The following is a 12796-nucleotide window of genomic DNA, read 5'->3' on the forward strand; positions in this document are numbered from 1 at the left end:
TCCCAGCTGATCCAAAACTCATGTGACCGACTGGAGTGGATCATGCTGCTGCTCCATACTAAGTATGTCTTCGCAATCCATCTAACAAGGTTAGAAAAGGCCTCACAGCCACGTTCAAATCTTTATATGAAGATAGAGGAGCTCCTCTTTCTTCTATATATTTTTCAAAAATACAGCCATGGGTATAGATGAAGGTCCCTTTCTTGAACGTTAAATGTCACTATTAGTTCAACAATAAAATACATCTCTGATCAGAAATAACGTAATAAATTGAAAAAAAAAATAAATGAATAAAAGTTTCCATCCTCCTTCTGAAATGACTTCTCTAAAAAGTACAACCAGGACACATTATAAACCACTTGCTGACCGCGCTATAGCCAAATGACTGCTACAGCGCGGCCAGCTAGTTCTGGAGGCTGCTATATGATGGCCTCCCATGATCACGCACTCTGTGGGGCGCAGGGGCGGGGCGCTCAGTCATCACAGTGCCCAAAGGACGCTGCTGATCACAGATTGAAGTAAAGAGCCAATCAGTGGCTCTTTAATGTGATCAGCTGTGCCAAATCATAGCTGATCACAGATGTTATTAGCACTCCTTTCCTCATGCTGACAGCATGAGGAGAGGAGAAGAGAGCCAAAAACCGGCTTCTCTAAAAGGGACATGTACACTGATAATCAGGGGAATTATCAGTGTCTTCATTATCTGTGCCCAGCAGTGTTGCCAATAAGTGCCCATCAGTGCTGCCAATAAATGCCCATCAGTGCCTCCTCATCAATGTTACCCATCAGTGACACCTCATTAGTGCCCACCAGTGCAGCCTATCAGTGCCCATGTGTAACCTCATCAGTGTCGCCTATCAGTGCTCATGAGAGTCACTTATCAGTGCCGCTTATCAGTTCCGTCTAACAGTGCATATGAGTGTCGCCTATCAGTGTTAAAACTAAAAAAAAGCACAGTTGCACCAGTGCTGCCAATCTGTGCCCAGCAGTGCTGCCGATCTGTGCTCACCAGTGCTGCCAAGCAGTGCCCATCAGTGCCACCCATTAGTGCCGCCTACCAGTGCCCATCAGTGCCACGAGTGCCGCCTATCCATGCTGCCTAATCAGTACCACCTCATCAGTGCACGAGAAAAATTACCTGTTTGCAAATGTTTATAACAAACTAAGAAAAAAGTCCCTTTTATTCCGGTCTGTATATGTTTATTTATTAAAAAATAAAGTCAGTGGTGATTTAATACCAACAAAAGAAGGCTCTATTTGTGTGAAAAAAGTGATAAAGATTTAGTTTGGGTACAGTGTTGCATGACCGCGCAATTGTCATTCAAAGTGCGACAGTGCTGAAAGCTGAAATTTGGCCTGGGTAGGAAGGGGGTAAAAGGGCCCAGTAGGCAAGTGGTAAATGGTTTACCCATTTATTAAAAGAATAAATAGTTCTTAGCTGGCTTATCAAAATAACTGACTATGGTATTATTACACTGAATAGGATTTTTTTGTACTGACTATAAAATCCTTTTCTTGGAGTCCAATGAGGAAGTCAAACACTGTAGGGTTATAATGTTGCCTACAGGACCCTTGCAAAAAGATTGTAAGCCAGCGAAAAATAACCCCTTTTATACCAAGCATGTCTCCATTTGTAGCAAGCAGTACCAGGAGCATGATCTCAATCACCCACAGAGGGGTGGACTGTGTAGTCCATTTAGGGGCAGAACAACAAAAATCCTTCCAACTGAGGGGTGGGCAACCGCAGCATGGCTAACATGCGTAACAAAAAATTAGAACTAGGGACTGCCTGCAGTTCAAAGGCCACTTGAAGAGCCAATTCCAAAAGGTGACAACTGATGAGGCTGAACCCCATGAACACACAAAATCAACTTGATGTCCAAGACCAAAATAAAAATGACTCCACACAGAGGGGAAAATTAAACTATGGACCAATTTAGAAGCTGGTCAAATAGAACCCACCAAAACAGATGGAAAACTACCACACTGAAAAGGATAAGGAGAAACGGCTTTGCTCAAATCCAAACAACTTACAAATTGATAGCACATGATGTGCTAAAAGGGTGCGACCCGAAATTAACACTAAAACACCAGTTGCCAGCTTCAACGATATTTGTGGTTCAAGAATCAGTTTTTTGTGTAAATGTTTGCTAAAAATGTGTAAGGGTATAAAACAATATGCAGAGGGTTATTCAGAATTTTCAGGAACAACAAATTCCTATAAAGACAAGAAATTACCCACAAGTTGATGTGGTCAACAAGGAGTGGGTTCAAGCCTAAGGATTAGACAACTAATCTCTCTAAGCGAGACTTCCAAGTGGAAAACCCTAAATTTACCTATAGCACAATAGCCTACAAAGGGTATCTTGTGAATTGAGTCTGCCAGGATGTGATCCCAAAAAGTCAGCACGACTGAAGGGGAAGGGTTCATGGCAAATCCATAATGCTAGGCAGGAGGTAGAGGTTAGAATCTAACCTTAGACCAGGGAGATAGGAACTACCCAGATAGATCTGAGGATAAAGAAAAATATACCCTTACCAGTTTGCAAGGGGTGCCTCTGGGGTAGGCCCAAAGAGGAATCTAGCTAAAGGAACAACCCTGCCTATCTCTAACCTCAAGAGCCATCAGTATAGGAACTATCCAGATTCTCCAGATCCAGTGAAGCAGTAACATCTGTGGGGCAAGGGACAGGAATGCTATCAATAAAGAAGAATATTCAAATCCCCAAGGTACCTTCTTCATGATTCTGCAAATCAGCCAAGAAACAGGGACTGAGCCACAGGTGGACAAGAACCCCACAAAAATGCTGTTAAGGCATTGACTGTTCTTGTCAGAGAACACCTGCGGCAAGATATTCATTCACAACAGGAACCAGACTAATTCTCTTGACACTGGAAGGACTACCAATTCTTCTCCTTGGTGACAAAACAGCAGTACCTAGATGGTGTCCAAAGGTGACCTACCCAAAGCAGGATCCCATGATGAAGCAGGAATAACCTCTTCTAGAAGACCAAAATGCAGCCCCAGAGACAATAAATCTCCAATGAGATGAGGAGAAGACCCCTTACTAGCTATCTGATAAGAAGGCTGAATGATCATGCCAAGAACTACCTGGTCCATGGAGGCATGGGCGTAGGAACCGGGGGGGACGGGGGGGGGGGGGACACATCCCCCCCAGGAAAAAATGCGGGGGGGACAGGTATGGAGAAATCCCCCCCAGTTTAGTACTTGGAGCAGGGGCCCCCTGTATGTATATAGAGAGGAGAGCGGCAAGCGCAGCTGAGCTGAGACCGGAGCTCCCCCGATCCTCAGCGAGTTACACAAACACACAGGCAGCTGATCTCTCTCCCCAGCTGCCTGTGTGTGAGAGCAGAGACGAGCACTGAACCCGCCCCTCCCCCTTCCTGTGTGTTTCCTATACAGTACACGGAGGAGAGGAGGCGGGAACAGCTCTCTCCACTCTGAAACATCTGAATCTGAAGGTCTGTGATGATGATTATAACTAATATAATACTGAACTAACTTGCAAGGGGCGGTGTATGGTGCTATGGGGGTGGAGATGGAGGGGTGTGTGAAGCGGGGGGGGGGGGGGTGTATGGAGATGGAGGGGTGTGTAAAGCTGGGGAGGGGGTGTATGTAAAATTCCTACCATCCCCCACCCACTGTCATCTTCATCCCCACTGTCATCTTCCTACTATCCCACCCACAGTCATCTTCATCCCCACTGTCATCTTCCTACTATCCCATCACTGTCATCTTCCTACTATCCCATCACTGTCATCTTCATCCCCACTGTCATCTTCCTACTATCCCACCCACAGTCATCTTCCTCCCCACTGTCATCTTCCTACTATCCCACCACTGTCATCTTCATCCCCACTGTCATCTTCCTACTATCCCACCCACAGTCATCTTCATCCCCACTGTCATCTTCCTACTATCCCACCACTGTCATCTTCATCCCCACTGTCATCTTCCTACTATCCCACCCACAGTCATCTTCATCCCCACTGTCATCTTCCTACTATCCCACCACTGTCATCTTCATCCCCACTGTCATCTTCCTACTATCCCACCCACTGTCATCTTCATCCCCACTGTCATCTTCCTACTATCCCACCCACTGTCATCTTCATCCCCACTGTCATCTTCATCCCCACTGTCATCTTCATCCCCACTGTCATCTTCCTACTATCCCACCCACAGTCATCTTCATCCCCACTGTCATCTTCCTACTATCCCACCACTGTCATCTTCATCCCCACTGTCATCTTCATCCCCACTGTCATCTTCCTACAATCCCACCCACAGTCATCTTCATCCCCACTGTCATCTTCCTACTATCCCACCCACAGTCATCTTCATCCCCACTGTCATCTTCCTACTATCCCACCACTGTCATCTTCATCCCCACTGTCATCTTCCTACTATCCCACCCACAGTCATCTTCATCCCCACTGTCATCTTCCTACTATCCCACCCACAGTCATCTTCATCCCCACTGTCATCTTCCTACTATCCCACCCACAGTCATCTTCATCCCCACTGTCATCTTCCTACTATCCCACCCACTGTCATCTTCATCCCCACTGTCATCTTCCTACTATCCCACCCACTGTCATCTTCCTACCATCCATATTGTAAAAAAAAAAATGAATAAGGGCTCTTTCACACGGGCGATCCGATCAGATCCGCCTGTCAGTTTTTTAGGCGGATCTGATCGGATCCTCCATGCAGCTCTATGGGGCAGCGGGTGTCAGAGGAGACACCTCCGCTGACACCCACTGCCATCCGTATCCGATCCTGTCCGTGAAATCTGGACAGATGGAAACCCTATTTTTCCATCCGTTCAGGGATCGGATCGGATGAGAGAGGACAGGCGGTCCGCTCTCATCCGATCCCCCATAGAGAGCAGCGGGAGCTGTGACACCTCCCTCTCCGCACTGCAAGCGGAGACGGAGCTGTCATCCGCCGGCTCAGCGGGGATCGGCGGATCGATCCCAGCTGAGCAGCACGGATCCGCCTACGGAGGCGGACCGTGTGAAAGAGCCCTTAAGCAAATTCTAGAAAAATGTAATTAAAATAAAAAACTACTGACACCAATGGCAGAACTACCACACAAACATTGCACTTGTGACCGGCCCTGGCGTTCCGCCACCAGGCTGGGAGGGAAGGGCCCCGTCCGGGGGGCCCTTTATGGTTTCTTGCATCGGGGCCCTGAAGGTTCTAGTTACACCACTGACTTGGAGAGTGCTGATTACGCTGTAAAAATGTCCAGTGCATTCGGCTTCCGAACACCTACTGTTAGGGTGGGGTTTACGACCCAGAAAGGCGCTGATTGGCTGCCTTCTGGGGGCGTAACCTGGGCGCAGGAAAGAGCGCTTGGCCACCCCCACCTTCGTGATGTCCTGGCTGTGATTGGTCCAGTCTCTAGCCTGGACCAATCATCATCCAGGACATCCGATCGCTGACGTCGCAATGGGGGCGGTGCCGGTTCATGCGTCAGTCACTCACCGTCACCGCCGCTCACCTTCCCGCCGAAGAGGAGAGGCTGCCCGCCGGTTCCCGCCGCAGAAGAGGATGAGGGAGAAGCCGCTCACCTTCCCGCCGCAGCTGATAGCCGAGCCGCCGCCGCCAGGTAAGTGCATTGGGTTGAAGGGAGCATGCACGCTGGTCTCTGCATTGATTGGGGGACAATGCTGTGGCACTCTGCAATCATTGGGGTACAATGCTGTGGGCACTCTGCAATCATTGGGGTACAATGCTGTGGGCACTCTGCAATCATTGGGGTACAATGCTGTGGGCACTCTGCAATCATTGGGGTACAATGCTGTGGGCACTCTGCAATCATTGGGGTACAATGCTGTGGGCACTCTGCAATCATTGGGGTACAATGCTGTGGGCACTCTGCAATCATTGGGGTACAATGCTGTGGGCACTCTGCAATCATTGGGGGACAATGCTGTGGCACTCTGCAATCATTGGGGGACAATGCTGTGGCACTCTGCAATCATTGGGGGACAATGCTGTGGGCACTCTGCAATCATTGGGGAACAATGCTGTGGCACTCTGCAATCATTGAGATTTTTCATGCACACGCACACGCACGCACGCACGCACACGCACGCACACACACACACACACACACACTCTCTCTCTCTCGCAGTTTACTGAAAAAGCATATACCTGGCGAGTAAAAATGCTGTCCCCCCCAGATTTGTGTGGGTTCCTACACCCTTGCATGGAGGCAGAATAATTAGAATACACATAAACTAGATTTTCAACAGCAGAGAAGGGGGCTGAGGTAGACTAAAAAGATGGGGAAAGGGAGATGCCTCTTAGGAGAACTGCATGTTTCTGCAAGGAAAAAGACGGGGGTAACACCTGTCTGCCTGAGTGTACTACAATGTCAATGTCAAGAAAAAGCACCAGACAAGACACAGGAGTCAACTCTCCAGGAAATTTAAGTTTCATAGGCAATACTGCAGATGCAGACCCCTGTTGGGGCAAACAACAGTTAAAGCTGGTCCCATTTAATCTAGTAAATCAGAGGGTCCCTATGGAAAGTGATGACACTAAGGGGTCCAAGATGCCACTGTTGACATTGCAGGTCCTGAGAAAAGAGAAAGTCTTTGAAAGAGAGAGTGGTGGTTCAGATGCGACAACTCCAGAAGTCAGTGTGTCGCACCCCACCTTCCACTCGCCGATATTCTCTGTGACGGAAGCGTCCAGCACCCAGCTTGGGTACTTCCATCAGTATACAGCTGCCTCCAGTCTGGAACCAGGAAACAGGTATTATTGCTGAGCACCGGACACTAGACTACAATAGCTTAGATGAAAACTGGAACTCTCTTTCTTAAAACTCAGATACACATTTTATACCCCCCAGGAGGACATGCCCTCTTGGGGATATTAGTAGGACAATGCAAACTGTAAATAGTAATGAATAGCCAACATAAACATAACTTTAAGTTAATTAATATTACACCTTTCCATCCACTCCTGAAGGGATGCTTTATTGTCCTTATTCAGAGAATTAATCCAAACCTCACTCTCAGTGCTCATCACATTGCTGTCCATCAATAGAGAATGAGCTGCTCTCTCTATGGGCCATAATCACTGGGTAGGAGGCTTGCCCCTAATCCTCTCCAAAAGCCCCTGTCCTGGATGGATCTGTCACATTCTTAATATTATTTATTTCATTCAGTATCAGAAAAATCCCCAATTTTTGTCTGGTGTTCCACAAAAGGCACTAAATACGTCCACAAACTTCCCACGTTAGATGGTAAATTATTCTCTTATCTTCAGATACATTAGAAACTTCCTCATTTGGAATATTTTAGATTCCACCAGATCACTCACTTTATACGTGCACAGAATGTAGATTGCCCATTGCACCTGACCCTTTTTGTAAGTGGATGCAAAAATTACCCACATTCAGCAGGTCTAATTTCCCTTTTATCCAAGTCCTTTACAACCCTGACACAAGAATCCAAACCACAAATTTGAACAAGACCTGGACAAATCCTTAGACATTTCAGATTGGAATAACATTTGGTTAGCAACAGTGTTGTTTTGGTGGTACAAGACTCCGGAACGTGTGGCCAAATTTACACCTCTAGGCTTCCCATCTTTGCTTTAGATGACTTAGGGTTCTAGGGACACTGCATCATATCTGATGGCAATGTCCCCGAGTCCAAAGATTGTGGATAAGTGTGGATAAGGATATATAAGGAGGGTCTGCTCCACAGGCCTATCTCTGACCTTACCAATACCGAGCAGAAGCGAATATGCTTTTTTTATTCTTAGCCACATGTCAAACTATAGCTAAAGCCTGGAGATTCAAAGATTGATTCTGCAAGGGAAGGCCTGGGAGTGAGCTTAGAGCCCCTATGGTCTGTGTCCATGAGGAATTGGGTGAACCTGACTACAAAATTTTGTGCAACTGCAGTAGAGGCCCCTGACCACAGGATAAAAAACTCAACCTCAGACATAGGCGCTAAGGGAGCATGCAATGAAGTGGACCCTATAAGCCAAGGATTACCGAAATTCACACTTCAGAGCTTTGGAAGGTACAGAGTGAATGTCTATGAAACCACAGGATACTATGAGCTGAGGTCACCTGTAGCAGTGGGACTGTCTTCTCTGTGTCTAGATACAGACATGTTTCTACTGTGTGGCAGTGATGCAATTAGGCTCAAGGTATAAAGCAAGACATTTGGTACTCACAAACTCAGTCAGCTGGTGACTGAGGAGGTCAAAAGGCTGGAAGTAACCAATGTCACTGCAGGAGGGCAGAAGGAATTAATAGAAGACCAGCATTCTATGTGGTTCCTTTGCAGCAGCAGAAGTGGGATGAAGCATCCTCTACACTGAATGGTGAGGGGAGAACGCTTAGTGCTTCTGACACTCCATCCAGCATATGACATTTGCATTTGCTCTCTCTGCGTTAAACCTTTGTTTAAAAAAAAAGAAAAAGAAAACAGTAGCGGTATTTTTGAAAGGTGTTTTGCAGTGCAATTAACAAAGAAGCTCCTCCTGAGGTGCATGCGCGGCTCTCGTCAATGGCGGACACATAGACCTGGAGCTCAGGTCCCCGGCCAGGTCTCAGTTACCCCCAAGCAGCCTCACACCGCTTCTACAGCAATAGGGGGTAAGCCTCTTACCTCCGGAATACCCCTAGGCACCTCATGGGAAAAACCAGAAAGCAGAATAAGGGAGCATGGAGCCCTTCCTCTAGGCCGTAATCCCCGGCAACGGAGATGTTCGTTGAGAAGCTGCAGCTTCTCCTGCACCAATTGACATGTAATATTGCCCTGGAAGTGGAGAAACTCTCACAAGAATTTTGTGAAGCGATAAACCAAATTCGCAAACGCACCAATGCTCTTGAAACAAAGTTTGATGAGCTAGGAAAATATGTCCAGGCCGTAGAAGAGGAGTATTCTACTTTAAAAACACACAGTGTCTCAACTGCAGCTTCAGTAGGAAGACCTTGAGAAGAGAACAGCTTCAGAATCCACACATACATGGTATATCGGAATCTGTGGGTAACTACAACCTAAGCCCATATCTCCTGGGCCTGCACAGATTACTGGGTCCAGAACTGCCAGCAGGAGCGCAACCCAGAGACGTCATCGTCTTTTTCCATTACTACGACAGTAAAAAAGCACACGCCTTGGCTACCCGTAATGAATCACAGATTGATTTCAAAAGGCGACAGGTTACAAATATTCAGTGATCTCTGCCCTATCACTCTGGCTAAACGCCAACAGCTTTTTCTAATCACCTCTCATCTGCAACTCAACGGGTCCCCTATTACTGGGGTTCCCATTTCGCCTGATTGTCACCTGTGACGGGGTTCAGCATAGCCTATGAAACCTGCAAGAGGGTGATGCCTTCATTCAGGGCTTAGGCTTACCACCTTTCCCAGAAGATGACCTGTTTCTCCAACCGCCTCCTCCACATCTGCTTCCTACTATGCCTAACAGAGGCTGTACCCCTGCCAAGCAGGAGAACACCACATCTACTTCATTGCATCCGATTGCTCTCGGGCAACCTCCATGATCGCTAATTGATGACCTGTGCTGTCTCTTCGCGGAAGCAGTTGTTTTCTTTTTTTCCCCCTCTGGTCTAGTGTCCTTTGTACAGGACCTCGTTCACATACCAATGGGGTATAACCCTGGTTAATATTTCTGTTTTTTTTATTTGCTTCATACAGTTCCTTTGCTCTATTCAACTATATTCGCTGAAAAGCAGACGGGGACATCGCTCCCTTTCTCCTGGATGAAGCCTGCCATGTCCCTCCATTTTCTCCTTGGCTGAGGCCATGGAATCCCGAAATGCGGTTGCCTCTCAGGCTTACTACTCTTTATGTTCTTTCAATCTTTATGGACCTTAATCGGTCTGTACTTGTTACTATGTTTTGCATAATTTTTTTGTTTTTCTCTGGTATGTTTTTATCTGCTGGGCCTTTTTACACACACCGATAACTATTTATTCTTTTATTATGTACACAATAGCTTTTTTCGTGTTATGCTCCTCTGCCTTTAAGATTTCTTTCCTTAAAGCGGAGTTCCGGGCACAAAAACGATATTTTTTTTTTGTGCCCCTCCGCTAGGTATGCCTCACCTGAAAAGGAATTGGAAGTGACGAGAGGGGCCGGTGCAGGCGCATTCTGGGACAAGAAGACGCGGAAGAAGACACAGAAGAGGACCGCGCCGGCTTAAGCTGCCCACAAGAAAGATGGAAACGCTGTGGAAGAAATTTTATAAGTAAGTATTTCTTCTAAAAGGTAAGTGCGAACCGGGACAGATCAGAGGCTAGCCATTGTGGAATGTGCTAGCCCTGACTGTCCCGAGGGTATGTTTAGTAAAAAATGACTCCTGTGCCCGGAACTCCGCTTTAAATGTGAAAGGTTTGAGCTCTATCAACAAGAGGTGGCTAGCCTTGAAGGAATTTAAATCCTCTGATGCAGATATAATCCTAGTTCAGGAACACACTTCTGTGCTGGTGGCTCATTCAAATTTGCTTCTAAACTCTTCCCTACTTCGAAGTTCTCCTAAGATTCTTCTGGGAAGGCAGGAGTAGTGGATCTTATAAGGAAGTCTTGCCCTTCATGAGTTAAGGATTCATATATTGACCCCCATGGTCATTACATTACCCTGAACTGTGAATATATGTCCTCCTTTACCCTTATTAATATAAATTATATTGTCTAAAGTATTGGGATACCTGCCTTTACAATCACATGAACTTTAATGGCATCCCAGGCTTAGCCTGTAGGGTTTAATATTGAGTTGGCACATTCTTTGCAGCTATAACAGCTTCAACACTTCTGGAAAGGCTGTCCACAAAGTTTAGTAGTGTCTCTATGAAAATGTTTGACCATTCTTCCAGAAGCGCATCTGTGAGGTCAGGCACGGGTGCGGAGGAGAAGGCCTGGCTCGCAGTCTCCACTCTAATTTATCCCAAAGGTGTTCTATCAAGTTGAGGTCAGGACTCTGTGCAGGCCAGTCAAGTTCCTCCGCCCCAAACTCACTCATCCATGTCTTTATGGACCTTGCTTTGTTTTCTAGATTAGACCATATTCTCATCTCCGCCGATCCTAATAGCCCATACGGTTGCCTCTGAAATTCTCCCTAGATATTGCCCTATCCACTTCTTCTCCAAAATCTTGCCATTAGTGCCTTAACAATCTTCTTCAATCACCGGTCACTAAAGCCTCTTACACACGATCAGATTATCGGATGAATTTTCGTCCATTTCTAGTTGCATGCTAGTCTCATATCAAAAGTGAAGAGGTTACTTTTATACCAAAATTCTCCTACGACAAAATTCAACTTCAGAAGTGATGTAATGTGTTGAATTGTTTTGTATATATTCTTTCAATTCCGAGCATGCGTAGTCTTGCTCTTACGACTTTTTTCAGTTGAAAACTGTACTAATTAAACAAAACTCAGACGTTGTGTTCACGTACGATAAAAATGTTATAGCCTGCACATCCAGTTTTTGTCATATGAAAATTTGTAATCGGCTGTCGAAAGCACTATACTAACAATCCGAAAATCGGCAAATCGTTCGGACGGACAAAATTTTACTTTTGATTTTCTTATGGTGTGTACGGGCCTGAAGACTAAACTAACTAAGGATCTGACAGAATTTTTCCAGCTCAATGTAGGTTCCACATTGTGGGAGTCACACAAGGCCTTTTTTCAGGAATTTTGCTGGGATTGGAGATCTTCTTGTCCAGCTTCAACGTACATACTCCTACCGTTGGTGTTCCCACTCCTTGAAATATCTTGGGGTTTATATAACTTCCTCATATTCCACTTTATACTCAGCCAACCATAACTACTGTAACTGTACTACTGTTTCAGGAAATCACACGCTCTTTTCACTATTGGGCTATGTACCCTATCTCCCTACAAGGCAGGGTGAATGATTTAAAGATGTAAATTTTACCTAGATTACTATATTTTTTGAAACCCTACCAGTGGCTATACCCTTGTCTCAACTAAAATCCCTCCAGTGAGGGTTTCTAAAATTTTTATGCAATAACAGGTCCCATCGTATAGCTAGTTCTATGCTGTTTTCCCTAAAATCATGGGATGGCTTACGAGCTCCCACCATTATGAAATACTACTATGCTACCCATTTAAGAGATGTAGTTTCCTGGTCTAGGCTACATGACCCCAATTGGTGATCGGAAATTGAGAGAGGTTCCCTATACCCTTTACATACATGGTTTGGTCTTCATCGCTTCATAATAATCCTATATTAAAACACGTGTGTATTGCTCCTATGTTGTTTACTCAATTTGGAAGAAATGCTGTCACTCTCCCCACTATGCCCTCCTCTTTCTAACATATTATTCAACCCGGTCATACCCAAGAGTCTATCTTTTGGACTGATATCTCCATAGCTGCAGGCTTCTCTTTTTCAACTTCAAAACCTAGTTCAATCTGTATCTCGTAAGTTGCTCACCTTTGCAGACCTTCACAAAAAGTATCACATTCCCAAAATGGTGTTCTTTTTTTATTTGTAAGCTAAACCTTTTTTTCAGTCATTATTCCCATCCCTTACTTTAGATAGACCCACACCCTTTGAATATATTTGTGCTCAGGGCCCCTATAAACTCAATCTAATTTCTTCCATATATAAAATTCTCCATGAGGTAGCCCCCCCTTAAAGAAGAAACTCCCCTCTATATGCGGAAATGGACAAATATTCTTCAGAGGTCAATCCCACTGAATCTATGGGCTAAGATTTGGACATCTGCTTTAAAATCATTCAGAT

General features: G+C 45.7%; 1 protein-coding gene across 1 annotated transcript in view; it reads right to left on the bottom strand.

Moving 5' to 3' along the window:
• Nucleotides 1–12796, bottom strand: part of ATG5 (autophagy related 5) — a 362013-nt gene that overhangs the window by 209679 nt on the left and 139538 nt on the right. The window lies entirely within an intron of this gene.

Source organism: Pelophylax lessonae (genome assembly GCF_965119305.1).
Source record: "Pelophylax lessonae genome assembly, chromosome: 3".
Classification (NCBI taxonomy): domain Eukaryota; kingdom Metazoa; phylum Chordata; class Amphibia; order Anura; family Ranidae; genus Pelophylax; species Pelophylax lessonae.